Source organism: Eschrichtius robustus, chromosome 10 (assembly GCF_028021215.1).
Source record: "Eschrichtius robustus isolate mEscRob2 chromosome 10, mEscRob2.pri, whole genome shotgun sequence".
NCBI classification, from domain to species: Eukaryota; Metazoa; Chordata; class Mammalia; order Artiodactyla; family Eschrichtiidae; genus Eschrichtius; species Eschrichtius robustus.
Window position 1 is genome coordinate 73,894,632 of NC_090833.1, and position 16,193 is coordinate 73,910,824.

Below are 16,193 nucleotides of genomic sequence, written 5' to 3' on the forward strand. Positions count from 1 at the left end.
AGTGGGCCTACATCGTTCACAAATGTTTCTTAGCTTTACCCTTCACCACCTTAGATGAGAGAGAAAGGACAGAGGGGGCTGGATTTGGGTAACTGCCCTTCTCTTAGGTTGGGTAAAGTCTTTTATGGTAAAGTCTTTTCTCTTGGAGGGAGTCCTTTGTTTTTGATATCTCTCTGGGCATATTGCAAATGATCACTTTTTTCTTACCCTGTCAGAAATGCAAGTGGAGTTTCCTTGACTCTTCACTGTGAGAACCTGGTAGAGTTCTTTGAGTTAAAACTCATAAAAGTGTGGGGTTTCCTCTAAGACTGGGCCTTAGGAGTTCCTCACTTTCAAGCCAGTCTATACTCAGCCCCCAGCAATTAGTGAAAATTACCATATGTTTCTACCAGTTTATGTCTCCAGAAGCTTCTGCTTCAAGTAAACTTATCTTGGCTCTGTTTCTCTGTATTTGCTTATCTTTCCAGATTTCTGGGTGGGAGTTTGCCCTATGATATCAATTCTCTTAAAGATCCATTGATTTTCAGTTTGTTCAGCTTTTTATTGTTTTAAGGATGGAAGTGGTGATTTTTAAGCTTTTTATATGTCACAGTTGAAACCAGAAATCTGTTGGAATTCATTTTTGATAGAGTGTCTAATACTCCAATAGCTAGTTCTGTACTTTTTGGATTAATGTCCATCATTAGAAATTTGGTGACAGTATGTACATCATGTACATCCACATCATGAACTGTTATGCAGTTTTTTTTTAAATTAAGAATTAGGATATTTTTAATTACTATATAGGAAAAAGAAAAGAGATTTCCAGGGTATATTGTTTTGTGAAAAATAATGTCCAGAAAATTATGTAATAAGTGACCATTTATGTAAAATCAGTGGGAAATATTTCATGTTTGCTTGTATAAGAATAAATAATCTTGAAGAGAAATCCAAGAAAATATTACAAATAGTTATTTATGGTAAGCAAAGGTAAGGTGATGAGAAAGAATGGACAGAGGAAGAGGTGGGAATTATCAACATACACCATATTAAGCAATATCTTTATTTTTGGATGCTATGATTGTATTTCTCTCCCTCTCTCTCTGTCTCTCTCTCTCACATGCACACACACACACACACATTCACACGAGTAACATTCCCTCAGATGTTTCTTTTTTTACTTTCATTTATAAACTTTAGGAAAGTTAACATTGGTTTATACAGTTAATAATAATAAGGAAAATATCCTACTGAATATGAGGCTTTTGATATTCCTTATCATCTTGTACCTATGAAACCTTATGCCCCATAATCTACTATCTACTTGGTCAGGCCTGAATTAGAGATACCTGAATACTTTAGATTTTTTAAGGATGTGGGTATATTTTAATTTTATTGTAGATGGATTTGGGAGAGCCACTTCCAGTTAGCATTTTGGATGCTACCTCTTATTTCAGAGTTTCTTTGTTTTGTCTTGTTTGCCAAATATCAGAACTTTTTAGGCCAGGATATAGAATTGGAAACCCCATATCTGCCATAACACTTTGAGGTTAGATCCATTTTATAGTAATTGCACCCTCAGTAAACAATGAGAAGAGCCATGTCTTCTTCCAGACATCAGAACAAATGAGGTTTAACAAGTTATCAAAATAATTTAAAGATGCCTTAGTCTATTTTATTTTTTTCCATCCTTCAGGTTCTCAGTTCAACCATGAGTGAATTTGGTTCTGGATCTCTCAGGTCAAAGGTAAAAAGGAGAAGGAAGTGGTCCACAGGGGTCACTGTGAGAATATTTTTTAAGCAGAAAGTTTCCTAAAACTGTGGAAATAGTTTCAGATAAGAAAAAGTTAGAGGCACCATGCAAGTTCTTCCATCAACAAATCCCCTGCAACCCCAGATTGCCACATTGCTTGACAGTGTCTACTTACAACTTAAAGTGGGAATGACACGTAATTTTCATCTCATGTGTCAAATTAAATCCATCATTAGTGCTACTACTACTAGCAGCGTTGAGAAAGATATTGATACAACATCTTGATTTTAAGATACATACTTAAAGTCAAAGTGCTGTGATCCATTAGTGTGTCTGTTAATAGGTGCAAGGAGGGAGAGTGGTGGAACAAAAGCAAGACATCTGCCAACTCCAGGAGGGTTTGCAACTCTGGGAAGCCCAACTTCATCAACTATTTATAAATATTAGAAATATTTGCTAAATACAATATAAACAATTAATTAATATAAGGAGTGTAAAGCCTAACCAACATTCATTGAGCAGTAACTATGTTCGAGGCACTGTGCTAAGGAATTCACAAGCATTAACTCATCTAATGATTACCATAACCCTAGGAAATATTGTCCCCATCTAGTTTATCCACAGTGACCATTATTTTCTCTTTAATATACCAGACCCAGAAATCCTTTGCATTCAAAACCATTTCTTACAGGAAAGAAGTAACTGTAATAGTAAGTGAGAATCCTGCTTAAGGCATAATTGATCTTGAAATACATATGAAAATAACTAACCTAGGTTTCAATAAGTATACCAAATTCGTTGTGTAACATTTTCCAAGTATTTGAAATATCCAGCCTACTTTGGTGGGGTTTAAGAAATGTTCACGATTTTTATACATTCTGAAGTAGTTTTACAATATTTTCTAAGTAACTTTTAATAAGAAATTTTAAGCTAAATCTTTTCACTACAATATTGGTTTAAATAATATTTGTTGTGATGAAAAAAGTCAACAGATTAAATAACTAAATAGAAGCAAAGAAAGAAAGAGGAGGCAAAAAGCTAAATATGCAGGAAAAGTGTCTCAAAATCTGCAATATAATATGCATATCTACCCTTGGTTGTTTAAAAGAATTCCCACTATAGCCTTTATTCCATTGAAAAGGTTAAGTATTATGACATAGGACAGGTGGTGCGTTAACATCTTTGATCATACTATAAACTTAATTTCCATTGCAGAAGAAACTATTGGAAATGTAATGAAAACATAATGAAGTCAACGTTCTTGCTTACCAAGGGGGATTTTGCAGCACAGTTAATTGGATGTCAGTGTGAGATGCTGACAGACAGAGAACAGAATGGAGGGAGAGACTGAAAGAGAGAATGATTTTCTCTAAGCATTTATATTTGCAAAAGTAGCTTTAACCATCTGGATATTTGCAATCACGTAGATAAAACATATAGCTGGATGAGCTTTTAGGTTTTCATCGAGATTTCCCTGTGTCCTCTCCAGGGCTTAGACAAAAATGGACACTCTATAGGCACTCAGTAAATACTCACTGATTAATATTTGCTATTCTGTACCAAAAATCATAGGCTCTCTCTGTGTTGGAGATTGGGATATAAAATGTCAGCCAGCTTTCTTCTTTTCATTTCTTTTACGTGTTTGAAAAGAGTGGGGCTTTCGTTAATTTTTTAAAGTTTTATTTGTATATAATTCACATACATACAATTCACCACTTAAAGTATACAATTCAGTGTTTTCTTATTCTATTCACAACCGTCACTACTGCAATCTAATTTACAAACATTTTGGTTCCCACAAAAGAAATCCCATACATGCTAGCAGTTAACCTTGATTTTTCCCATGCCCACCTCTGCCAGTCCTAAGCAACCACTAATCTACTTTCTGTCTGTATACATTTGCCTATTTTTGATGTTTCATATGAATGGAATCACAAAATATGTGACCTTTGTGACTGCCTTCTTTCAGTTAGCATAATATTTTCAATGTTCCTCCATGTTTTAACATGTATTATCTATTTGTATTGCCAAATAATATTTCACTGCATGAATATACCACATTTGATTTATCCATTCATCAGTTGATAGACATTTTGGTTGTTTCCACTTTGGGACTATTGCAGATAATGCTGCTCTGAATATTGACATACAAGTTTTGTGTGGATATTTGTCTTCATTTCTCTTGGATATTTACTCGGGAGTACAATTGCTGAGTCATATGATAACTCTCTGTTTAACCTCTTGAGGAACTACTAGACTGTTTTCCAAAGTGGCTACACCATTTTAAAATCCCACCAGGAGTGTATGAGGGTTCCAGATTCTCCAGTATTACAGGCCTCCTGCACCTGGAGGAGAGCTTTTTCCCTACAAGTGGAGGCTGAGTCAGGGAAAAGAGACCCAGTCCACCAGGCCTGCTCCGCTTGTCTGAAATTAGAGCTTCTATAAAATGGAGCTGGTGGAGGATGAGAAAGGCCAGCAGCCTGCTCCTGCTGGGGTGAAACCATAGGCCCAGGCTGGGAGCTGGCAAGAAAGGGAACCCCTGTCTTCTTGGTGGTACACATTGGGAGTAGAACTCTTGCAGCACAGAGAGGTGAAGGGAAAGAGTGGCCCAAATGCCACAGACTCTCCCTAGTCTTACCAAGATTCAGTAAATTTTCTTGAATAAATGATTCTCCAGTCTCTATATATCTTTAGAACAATTCCGAAGACTTGGAATGATTGTTTTCTGTATATATTATTTTCACCAGTTAAATTGTTCTGATGTGAAGAATGTCTGTGGAGGTCTTTGCTCCTCTGTTCTAGAAGTTTCCCCCATTTCACTTTTTTAAATCACTTTCTCTTCCTCTGATACTTTTTGACTTGAAGTAGTTTCTCTGAACTTGGTGACTGATACTCAATTAGCTATCAAATATACTGTTCATACATCACTGACATTTCATAAGAAACAATAGAGGCCAGTCAACAGTCAATATAGCATCATATAGCGAGTGGAATTATTCTTCAAAATCAAGGTAAATAAAGACATTTTCAGATAAAAGAAAAGATAATTTTTCTGTCAGCATACTGACACTTCAATAAATGATAAGTTTTTCAGGCTGAAGGGAAATAGCAGATGGAAATTCCGAACTTTTGTAATGAATGAAGACCACTGGAAATAGGAAATACATAGCAAAAGGTAAGACTATATATTCACTGCTTTAAAACACATATGACTATTCTAAGCAAAACTTACAGCACTATCTTGAGAGCTTAGAGAGTGTGTAGATGTGATACATATGACAGCAATTGCATGAAGTGTGGATTGGAGGTAAATGGACCTGCAAAATCGCCAGGCTTTTACATTTTTATGAGAAGTTCTACAATATTAACTCTAAATGGACTATGAGGAGTTAGCAATACGTAGTGTAAATTCTAGTGAAAACGCAAAAACATTAATGCAAAGAAATGTAGCTTAAAAACCAAGTGATAAATAAATAAATCCGAAAACATCCAAGTAATCAAAAATAAGATAAGAAAGAGGAAAGAGAAACAATAAACAGAGGGGACAAACATAAAATAAATAAAAGTTTATAAACCTAAATCCAATTATATTAATATTACATTATATATTAACAGAATGAACACACAAAAAGAGAGTATCAGAATGGATAAAAATGCAAAATCCAACCACATGCTGTCTATAAGATTGCATTTTCAACATAATGACACATGGAGGTTGAAAATAAATGGGTGGAAAAATATAGCATAGAAATTGTAAGCATAAGAAGATTAGAATAGCTATATTAATATTAACTAAAATAGACTTCAAGACAAAGTAGATTGTATTATTAAAGCAAACAAGGGATATTTCTTAACAATTAAATGGTTAATTTGTCAGAAAGACGAGACAATATATATTGCCTAATAAGAGAATTTCAAAATGCATGAAAAAATGTTTGACAGAAATAAATGAAGAAATAGATAATCCAAGAGTCAGGCTAGGAAAACCTTCTCTTTCCACAATTAATAGAACTCTAGACAGAAAGACCAGTAATGATATAGAGGACCTAAACCACTCTGTTAACCACCGTGAATCAATAGCCATAGAACACTGTACTCAACAACTACACAAAATACACTTTCTGAAGCACACATGGCATATTCACATGGTAGACACTATATGGTAAGCCACAAAACAAATTTAAATAAACTTAAATACTGACACCACAGTATGTTTTCTAACTATAATACCATTAAATTTAAGTTCAATGGCAACATGTTTACAAAACCCCAAGTATTTGTAAATTAAAGTATACAGTTCTTTTTTTTAAATTAAAATTATTTTTTAATTTAAAAAAATTTATTTTTTACTTTATATTGGAGTATCATTGATACACAATGTTGTGATAACACAATGTTGTGTTAGTTTCAGGTGTACAGCAAAGTGATCCAGTTATACATATACAAGTATCTATTCTTTTTCAAATTCTTTTCCCATTTAGGTTATTACAGAATATTGAGCAGAGTTCCCTGTGCTATACAGTAGGTCCTTGTTGGTTATCTATTTTAAATACAGCAGTGCGTACATGTCAATCCCAAACTCCCAATCTATCCCTCCTCCACCTCCCCACCCCGTAACCATAAGTTCATCCTCTAAGTCTGTGAGTCTGTTTCTGTTTGGTAAATAAGTTCATTTGTATCTTTTTTTTTAGATTCTGCATATAAGCAATATCATATGATAGTTGTCTTTCTCTGTCTGACTTAATTCACTTAGTATGATAATCTTCAGGTCCATCCATGTTGCTGCAAATGGCATTACTGCATTCTTTTTAATGGCTGGATAATATTCCATTGAGTTTATGTACAACATCTTATTTATCCATTCATCTGTCAATGGATATGTAGGTTGCTTCCATGTCTTGACTATTGTAAACAGTGCTGCAGTGAACACTGGGGTGCATGTATCCTTTCAAACCATGGTTTTCTCCAAATATATGCCCAGGAGTGGGATTGCTGGATCATATGATAGCTCTATTTTTAGTTTTTTAAGGAACCTCCATTCTGTGCTCCATAGTGTCTACACCAATTTACATTCTCACCAACAGTGTAGGAGGGTTCCCTTTTCTCCACACCCTTTCCAGCATTTATTGTTTGTAGATATTTTGATGATAGCCATTCTGACTGGTGTGAGGTGATATCTCATTGTAGTTTGATTTGCATTTCTCTAATAATTAGCACTATTGAGCATTTCTTCATGTGCCTCTTGGCCATATCTATGTCTTCTTTGGAGAAATGTCTATTTAGATCTTCTGCCAATTTATTGACTGGGTTGTTTGTTTTCTTGATATTGAGCCACATGAGCTGTCTGTAAATCTTGGAGACTAATCCATTGTTGGTCACATCGTTTGCAAATATTTTCTCCCATTCTATGGGCTGTCTTTTTGTTGTGTTTATGGTTTCCCTTGCTATGCAAAAGCTTTTGAGTTTAATTAGGTCCCATTTGTTTATTTTTGTTTTTATTTCCATTACTCCAGGAGATGGATTGAAAAAGATATTGCTGTGATTTATGTCAGGGAGTGTTCTGGCTATGTTTTCCTTTAAGAGTTTTATAATATCTAGTCTTACATTTAGGTCTTTAATTCATTTTGAGTTTATTTTGGGGTATGGTGTTAAAGAATGTTCTAATTTCATTTTTTTTATGTGTAGCTGTCCAGTTTTCCCAGCACCATTTATTGAAGAGACTGTCTTTTCTCCATTGTATAGTCTTGCCTCCTTTGTCGTAAATTAATTGACCATAGGTGTGCGGGTTTATTTCTGGGCTCTCTGTCCTGTTCCATTGATCTATATTTCTGTTTCTGTGCCAGTACCTTACTGTTTTGATGACTGTAGCTTTGTAGCATAGTCTGAAGTCCGGGAGCCTGATTCCTCCAGCTCTGTTTTTCTTTCTCAAGATTGCTTTGTCTATTCGGGGTCTTTTGCATCTCCATACAAATTTTAAGATTTTTTTGTTCTAGTTCTGTGAAAAATGCCATTGGTAATTTGATAGGGATTGCATTGAATCTGTAGATTGCCTTGGGTAGTATAGTCATTTTGACAATATTGATTCTTCTAATCCAAGAAAACAGTATATCTTTCGATCTGTCTGTCTCATCTTTGATTTCTTTCAGCAGCGTCTTATAGTTTTCAGAGTACAGGTCTTGCCTCCTTAGGTAGGTTTATTCCTAGGTATTTTATTCCTTTTGATGTGGTGGTAAATAGGATGGTTTCTTAAATTTCTCTTTCTGAACTTCCATTGTTAGTGTATAGAAATGCAAGAGATTTCTGCATATAATTTAGTATCCTGCAACTTTACCAAATTCATTGATGAGCTCTAGTAGTTTCCTGGTAGCATCTTTGGGATTTTCTATGTATAGTGTCATATCATCTGCAAACAGTGACAGTTTAACTTCTTTTCCAACTTGGATTTCTTTTATTTCTTTTTCTTCTCTGATTGCTGTGGCTAGGACTTCCAAAACTATGTTGAATAAAAGTGGTGAGAGCGGACATCCTTGTCTTGTTCCTAATCTCAGAGGAAATGCTTTCAGTTTTTCACCATTGAGAATGATGATTGCTGTGGGTTTGTCATATATGGCCTTTATTATGTTGAGGTAGGTTCCCTCTATGCCCACTTTCTGGAGAGTTTTTATCATAAATGGGTGTTGAATTTTGTCAAAAGCTTTTTCTGCATCTATTGAGATGATCATATGGTTTTTATTCTTCAATTTACTGATGTCGTTGATTTGCAGATATTTAAAAATCCATGCATCCCTGGGATAAATCCCACTTGATCATGGTGTATGATCCTTTTAATGTATTGTGGAATTTGGTTTGCTAGTATTTTGTTGAGGATTTCTGTGTCTATATTCATCCATGATATTGGCCTGTAATTTTCTTTTTTGTGTTATCTTTTTCTGGTTGTGATATCAGGGTGATGGTAGGCTCATAGAATGAGTTTGGAGGTGTTCCTTCTACTAACTTTGGGTTTTGTTTGTTCTTCTTTCTCCAGTTGCTTTAGGTGTAAAGTTAGGTTGTTTGAGATTTTTCTTGTTTCCTGAGGTAAGATTGTAATTCTATACACTTCCCTCTTAGAACTGCTTTTGCTGCACCCCATAGGTTTTGGATTGTTGTGCTCTCATGTTCATTTGTCTCTAGGTATTTTTTTATTTACTCTTTGATTTCTTCAGTGATTCATTGGTTGTATAGTAGCATATGGTTTAGCCTCCATGTGCTTCTGGGGGTTTTTTACAGTTTTTTCCTTGTAGTTGTTTTCTAATATAGTATTTTGGTCAGAAAGGATGCTTGATATAATTTCAATTTTCTTAAATTTACTGAGGCTCACTTTGTGGCCCAGCATGTGATCAACCCTGGAGAACTATTGATATGTATGTTCTTATTGCCTTTCTGCTAATTGTTTTGGGTATGTGTTTGTAGGTCTTTTTTCTTCCCTTCCTCTTTTGTTCTTTTCTCTCATGATTTGATAGCTAACTTTAGTGTTGTGTTTGGATTCCTTTTCTTTTTTTTGTGTGTGTATCTATTGCAGATTTTAGGTTTGTGGTTACCATGAGGTTTTGATATAGCAGTCTATATATAAACAAGAATGTTTTAAGTTGCTGGCCTTTTAATTTCAAATGCATTTCCAATATCCTGCATTTGTGCTCTCCTCTTCTCACAATTGCTGGTTTTTATATCATATTTGTGTGCAGATGATTTCCTACCTTTACTGTATGTTTGCCTTTACTGGTGAGCTTTTCCATTCATACATTTCTTGTTTCTAGTTGTGGCCTTTTCTTTTCTGCCTAGAGAAGTTCCTTTAGCATTTGTTGCAAAGCTGAACTGGTGGTGCTGAATTCTCTTAGCTTTTCCTTTTCTGTAAAGCTTTTGATTTCTCTGTTGAATCTGAATGAGAGCCTTGCTGGGTAGAGTATTTTTGGTTGTAGGTTCTTCTCTTTCATCACTTTAAATATTTTGTGCCACTCCCTTCTGGCCTGCAGAGTTTCTGCTGAGAAATCAGCTGATAATCTTATGGGAGTTCCCTTGTACATTATTTGTTGCTTTACCCTTGTTGGTTTTAACATTTTTCCTTTATCTTTAATTTTTGTCAGTTTGATTACTCTGTGTCTCAGCATGTTCTTCCCTGGGTTTATCCCTCCTGGGACTCTCTGCACTTCCTGGACCTGGGTGACTGTTTCCTTTCCCATGTTAGGGAAGTTTTCAGCTATTATCTCTTCCAGTATTTACTCAGGTCCTTTCTCTCTCTCTTCTCCTTCTGGGACCCCTATAATGTAAATGTTGGTGCATTTAATGTTGTCCCAGAGGTCTCTTATACTGTCAGAGGTCTCTTATACTGTCCTCATTTCTTTTCATTCTTTTTTCTTTGTTCTGTTCCACAGCAGTGATTTCCATCATTCTGTCTTCCAGCTCCCTTATCCATACTTCTGCCTCAGTTATTCTGCTGTCGACTCCTTCTAGTGTATTTTTCATTTCAGCTATTGTATTGTTCATCTCTGTTTGTTCTTTAGTTCTTCTAGGTCTTTGTTAAACATTTCTTATATCTTCTCAATCTGTGCCTCCATGCTTTTTCTGAGCTCTTGGATCTTCTTTGCTATCATTACTCTGAATTCTTTCTCAGGTAGATTGCCTCTCTCCACTTGACTTAGTTGTTCTTCTGGGGTTTTATCTCATTTCTTCATCTGGGACATATTCCTTTGCCATCTCATTTTTCCTACATTTCTGTGATTGCGGTTTCCTTTCTGCAGGCTGCAGGGTTATAGTTCTTCTTGCTTCTGCTGTCTGGCCCCTAGTGGATGATGCTGTCTAAGAGGCTTGTGCAGGCTTCCTAGTGGGAGGACTGGTACCTGCCCATTGGTGGGTGGAGCTGTGTCTTATCCCTCTCGTGGGCAGGGCCGGGTCAGGGGGTGTGTTTATCATCGGGCAGCTGTTTATTTAGGAAGACTTTAAGCAGCCTGTATGCTGATGGGTGGGGCTGTGTTCCCACCCTGTTGGTTGTTTGGCCTGAGGTGTCCCAGCACTGGAGCCTACAGTCTGTTGGGTGGGGCCAGGTCTTGGGGAGAAAATGGCGGCCTCCAGGAAGGCCTATGCCAATGAGTACTCCCCAGAACTACCACTGCCAGTGTCTTTGTCCCCACCGTGAGCCACAACTGACCCCCGCCTCTGCAGGAGACCTCCAATATTAGCAGGTAGGTCTGGCCGAGTGTCTTATGAGAGCACTGCTACTTTCTGTGGGTCCTGGTGTGCACGAGACCTTGTGTGCGCTCTCCAAGAGTGGAGTTTCTGTTTCCCCCAGTCCTGTGGAATTCCTGAAATCAAACTCCACTGGCCTTCAAACCCTGCTGGCCTTCAAATGCTCCAGGGGCTCCTCCTCCTGTTGCCAGAACCCCAGGCTGGGGAGTCTGACATGGGGCTTAGAACTTTCACTCCTGTGGGAGAACTTCTGTGGTATAATTAGTTTCTAGTTTGTGGGTGGCCCACCCACAGGTATTGCACCCCTCCTGCTGTATCTATCTTTGTGTGTGTCTTCTTCTTTGTCTTTGAATGTAGGGTATCTTTATTGGTAGGTTCCAGCACTTTTTTGTCGATGGTTGTTCAGCAGTTAGTTGTGATTTTGGTATTTTCGTAAGAACAGATGAGTTCATGTCCTCTACTCCACCATCTTGTCTCCTCTGTCCAAACTATACACTTCTAAATAACCCATGGGTCAAATAAGAATTCATACAAGGAATTTTAAAATATTTTTAAGTGATTGATTGAGAATAAAAATACAACATCAAAAGTTACAGAATGCAGCTAAAGAAGTACTTAGCAAGAAATTTATAGCTTTTAATCTTTATATGAGAAAAGAAAAAAGATCTACGTTTCCACTATAAAAGCTCCAATAGAGCAAAGAAACCCAAAATGGTAAAAGAAAATAATAAAGAGCAGAAACCAACAAAATAGAAAACAAAAGTCATAGCCAGCATAATGCTATTACCATATACCCACAAAGACATTATAAAACAAAAGAAAATCACAAACCAAAATTCCTCAGGCATATCAGTGCAAAATTCCTTAACAACATATTAGCAATGAAGACATTAAGATCACATAATAAAGGGAGATTTGAATGCTAAGAATACATGTAGCTAAGGAATAGATGGTGATTTAAAGTAACTCCATTGTCCTCTTTTCTAATGGATCCTAGGCCAGTGGAGAGTATCTGTGGTAGAAAGGTTGATGTGTTTCCACAAGCTATTAAAATAGTGATTGTGAAAAATGAAATATTGGATATATTCTTAATGGGAGGCATTTAATGTGGGAAATTGGAAACTAGAAATTTTGAGGTTCTAGAGGAAAGCCTAGAGGAGAATCAGGGAAATTGTGATTGACAGGGTTTGTTGTAAGGTCATAATTAAATAAAAATTCTGCTAGATTTTCTTCTAGTGGGTCCAGCCTTGCTTACCTGAAGTCAGATATTCAAGAAACTAAATTTGAAGCTTTCTTACGGACAGGATATATGTTTTAACCAAAGCACACAGACTAGCATGAAGTAAGCATTTAAATAGATAACATAGTAAACAGAAGAGCATCACTGATATTTGCTTGAATTTTTCCCACATTATGACTTTCAGGAACCTGAGCATATGAAAGAATGTAACATAAAGTGGATATTTCAAAGTACAGATCTTCATCAACTTAGGATGGGGTTACAATGAACCCATCCTAAGTTAAAAATATCAGAAGTCAAAAATGCAGTTAATACACCTAGCCCAGCAAACATTGCAGCTTAGCTTGGCCTATCTGAAACATGCTCAGAACACTTACATTAGCCTACATGGGGTAAAATCACCTAACACACACAGCCTATTTTGTCCTAGTGTTAAATAGATCATGGAATTTATTGAATACTATACTGAAAGTTAAAAACAGAATGGTTGTGCTGGTACAGAATGGCTGTAAGGGTGTTAGTAGTTCACCCTCGTAATCTTGTTGCTGCTACTGCCCAGCATCACAAAGAGTATCATACCGGATATCATCAGTCTGGGAAAAGACCAAAATTCCAAATTTGAAGTACAGTTTCTGCTGAATGAGTATCACTTTTGCACTAAGGTAGAAAAAAATCATAAGTCAAACCATCATCAGTCAGGGGCCGTCTGTACTGGTGAAATTTATCTGAAAAGAAGAAGAGAGTAAATTAATACCTATAGGGAGTTTGGAATTGTACATTAAGTCCACATTTCTTTAAAATTTCAGGTTTTGTTTTAAGAGAACTTTCTATCAGTATATAAAGAGTAATGTTTTGATTTTATTTACAAGTTAAATTATTTAACTCTCTCCCTGCCAAATCTTCACATAAAGCGCAGTTTTAAGATTGTGTGCCATTTTTATCTGTGGTATAGGGTACCTCCTGCTACTCTACCATGTGCTTCTAGGAGTGTTTATACATTGTTTGAGAAACATCTGACAAAGTATCAATATTTTAGGAAAGCAGAATAAAAGGAGAATATTAAAATTAGGGCTCTGCAATGGTATAACGAGCTGCTATGAGAATAAAGACCATGTGTTTTAGTACTTTTTCATCCACAGTGTTAAGACACATGAGTTCTCAGTATGTGCACCTAATTGGAAGATGACTAATTGTTGTGTTTTGTTTTTTTTTTTTACCAGTTCTTCTCCTAACCCTTGTCCCAGTAGCTCACTGACATTTTGTGCAAAGTTCACTTTAAGGTTAAACCTTCCCTTCAACACAGCCTTTCAATTTAAATGTTTTCTAAACTCACTAAACAAAAATGTTTAAACAGCAGGTACATATTTGGAAATGAAGGTGCTATTTACAGCATGTACATATGACATGAAATATACCCACTTTAAGGAAGAGAACAGTGAAACAATGTTTTACTGTACTTTTTACTTTTTATTATAGTAAAATGTATAGTTCTTCGAGTAAATTACTGTGAGAATACAGATATTTCCATAAAACTCCACTGTAGTTTATTCATATTTATGCAATTATAATAAATCTTTTCCAACTCAGCTATAATAACCTGATTGAGGCAAAAACTGAATTGCAGAAGAGTGGCATCTGCAGCGTTGCCACAATTTTACTGCAACGTGTATAAGCAAAGTGTAATGATGCAGTAAAAATAAACTTAAAGAATTATGAGCCAGGTTTACAGATTAAGACATTAATTCTTTCAGTATCTGAGCAGTCAGTGGTAGTGTTAGTTATCTATGGCAATTCCTTACCATGGATTTACTAACGCCTAAACGTTTAGATTTCATTAAAGCCTATCCAGTGGGCAGGAATGCTGGACTAATTGTTTAATACCCAACAGCAGGGCCTTTTTACGTTGTTAACAGGGTGTATTTGCAGTGCCCAGAAGGCTTGGGGTTATCACTCCAGAAAAGCTTGTTTCAACCTCCTGATTTCATTTGGTTCTCCTAAGGCCTCACTGGACCCCTGCGATTACCTTTTTCACAGCGTTTATCCCACTTTGTTGTAATTTCCTTCTTAGAAGCCTGACTCCTCCACCAGCCTGAGTTCAAGTCTGCTGTGCTCCTTTTGGTGTCACTACCACAGTGCCAGCACATTAGGAAATGTGATCCATAAGGACAGAGCCAGCATTACGTCCATGGAACAAGTATATATTTGTTCTCGTAGATACATCACCAGGGAGATTTTGGTGTTTGTGTGCAATGTTTTTAGACAGCTTTGGTCAGTTTACCTCACCTAGGACCATATCTCCTTCTCCTAGGGCTGCTTTCTGTCCTCCAGCCCCATTCCCCACCCCAAGCCCCGCTGAAGGAATAAACCCCTGGTAGAAAGAAGTCAACAGGAGAGAGAGGGATTATTTGCCCAGATCTTTAAGACTGATTTTTTAATCCCTGTATTAGCCAGAGTTCTCCAGAGAAACAGAACCAATTTCTCATCTATCTCTATCTATCTATCTATCATTTATCTATTGAGAGAGGTTTATTATAAAAAATTGGCTCACGTGATTATGAAGACTGAGAAGTCCTGTGATCTGCCATCTGCAAGCTGGAGACCCAGGAGAGCTGATGGTGTAATTCCTGTCCAAGTTTGAAGGCCTGAGAAGCAGGAGAGGTGATAGGGTCAATTTCAGTCCAAGGGCAAGAGAAGATAAAATGAGATGTCCCATCTCAAGCAGGCAGGCAGGAATGGGACACGTCCTCCCTTATTCACTTTGCTGTCCACTTTACTGTGTTCACCAGTTCAAATGCTGATCTCATCCAGAAATGGCCTCTCAGACAGACACACCTGTACATAATGTTTAATCTGGGCATTCTGTGACCCAGTATGTTGACATATTAAAAAAACCAACATAGTCCCACCTTGAGATCATACGTAATTCCTGCCCCTGGGTTCAATCAAACATTTCCTCTTTTTAATGATTTGCCTGTTTGGCTTAATCAAAACTGGTTTTATTACAAGTCATGAAATATTTTAACTAACATACCATAACTTACGACTTTTTTAGTTTGAAGTGTCAGCAATGAATCAGCTGTATTTTTCAATCAAATGGTTTTTCCTCATTCATCTGTGTTGCTACTAGGTCATAGAGGAAGTGGGTTTATCATGGGCACTATTAAATCTCAAGCTGCAAAAAAAGGGAGGTTGGGTGGGAGTCTCTGTTTAGTACCTTTCTTTCTTAATCTTTTTGTTATTTAAATTAAAATCACCTGTTTAAATAGCCAAACTTAACTTCAAGCCATAAAACAGGCACTCCTCAGAGTAGGAGATTTTAAAAAATTACCTTCCTTTAGAGACAAGTTGGTATCTTAGCACTGAGCTTGTTTCAACGATTACGGTGAGGTCCCAAACCACATCTTAGGGAGCCCATTTTACTGCTGACTTCTGTGATTTGGGGGAGTACCCAGCAAAAAAAGCAAATGGTGATGATATCCAATGTTTCAGAAATAAACTTAGGCGTTCACACGTAAATTCTACTCCTCACTAACTCCTAGGCTTGCTTTGATACCCTCACTCAGGATATTTCTTTATAAGTAGTTTACTGCTCATTCTGGTGTTTATGCTTTGTGATGACCTTTGCAGTGTGGCAAGAGGAAGGTTTTTATGTCCATGCTCTCTTGTGATCATTTTGTCATAAACAAACAGCCTGGCATAATCAAAGAAAACTTACTTAATGAATTGACAGTAGAGAGAAGGAATATGGGATTTGTTTTTTCATGATTTCACAGTTTATTTACGTAGACTCTCTTAAAGTTTTAGCCACCATAGATGCATAGAGTACACGCAACTCATGTTATAAGTGAGGAAACTGAGGCCCAGAGCTCAACCCAAGATTAAAACTTGGTTAAAATCTATCACTGAACAGGTTGTAGAGGGCCTGATTTCCTGTCTAGTAATCTTTCTGCCTCACTGTGCTTATTTTTGGTATACCAATTAGGCAAAACAACAATTTATTTA

At 36.6% G+C, this 16,193-nt stretch overlaps 1 long non-coding RNA gene across 1 annotated transcript in view; it reads right to left on the reverse strand.

Annotated features, from left to right (window-relative positions):
- Positions 1–12,662: 12,662 nt before the first annotated feature.
- LOC137770642 (uncharacterized) overlaps positions 12,663–16,193 on the reverse strand; it is a 629,331-nt gene continuing 625,800 nt past the window's right edge. The window contains exons 3-4 of the long non-coding RNA XR_011075201.1: positions 14,740–14,833; positions 12,663–12,916 (exon numbers count right to left, since the gene is read on the reverse strand). This is a non-coding gene — a long non-coding RNA (uncharacterized lncRNA). The remainder of the gene's footprint in view (positions 12,917–14,739; positions 14,834–16,193) is intronic.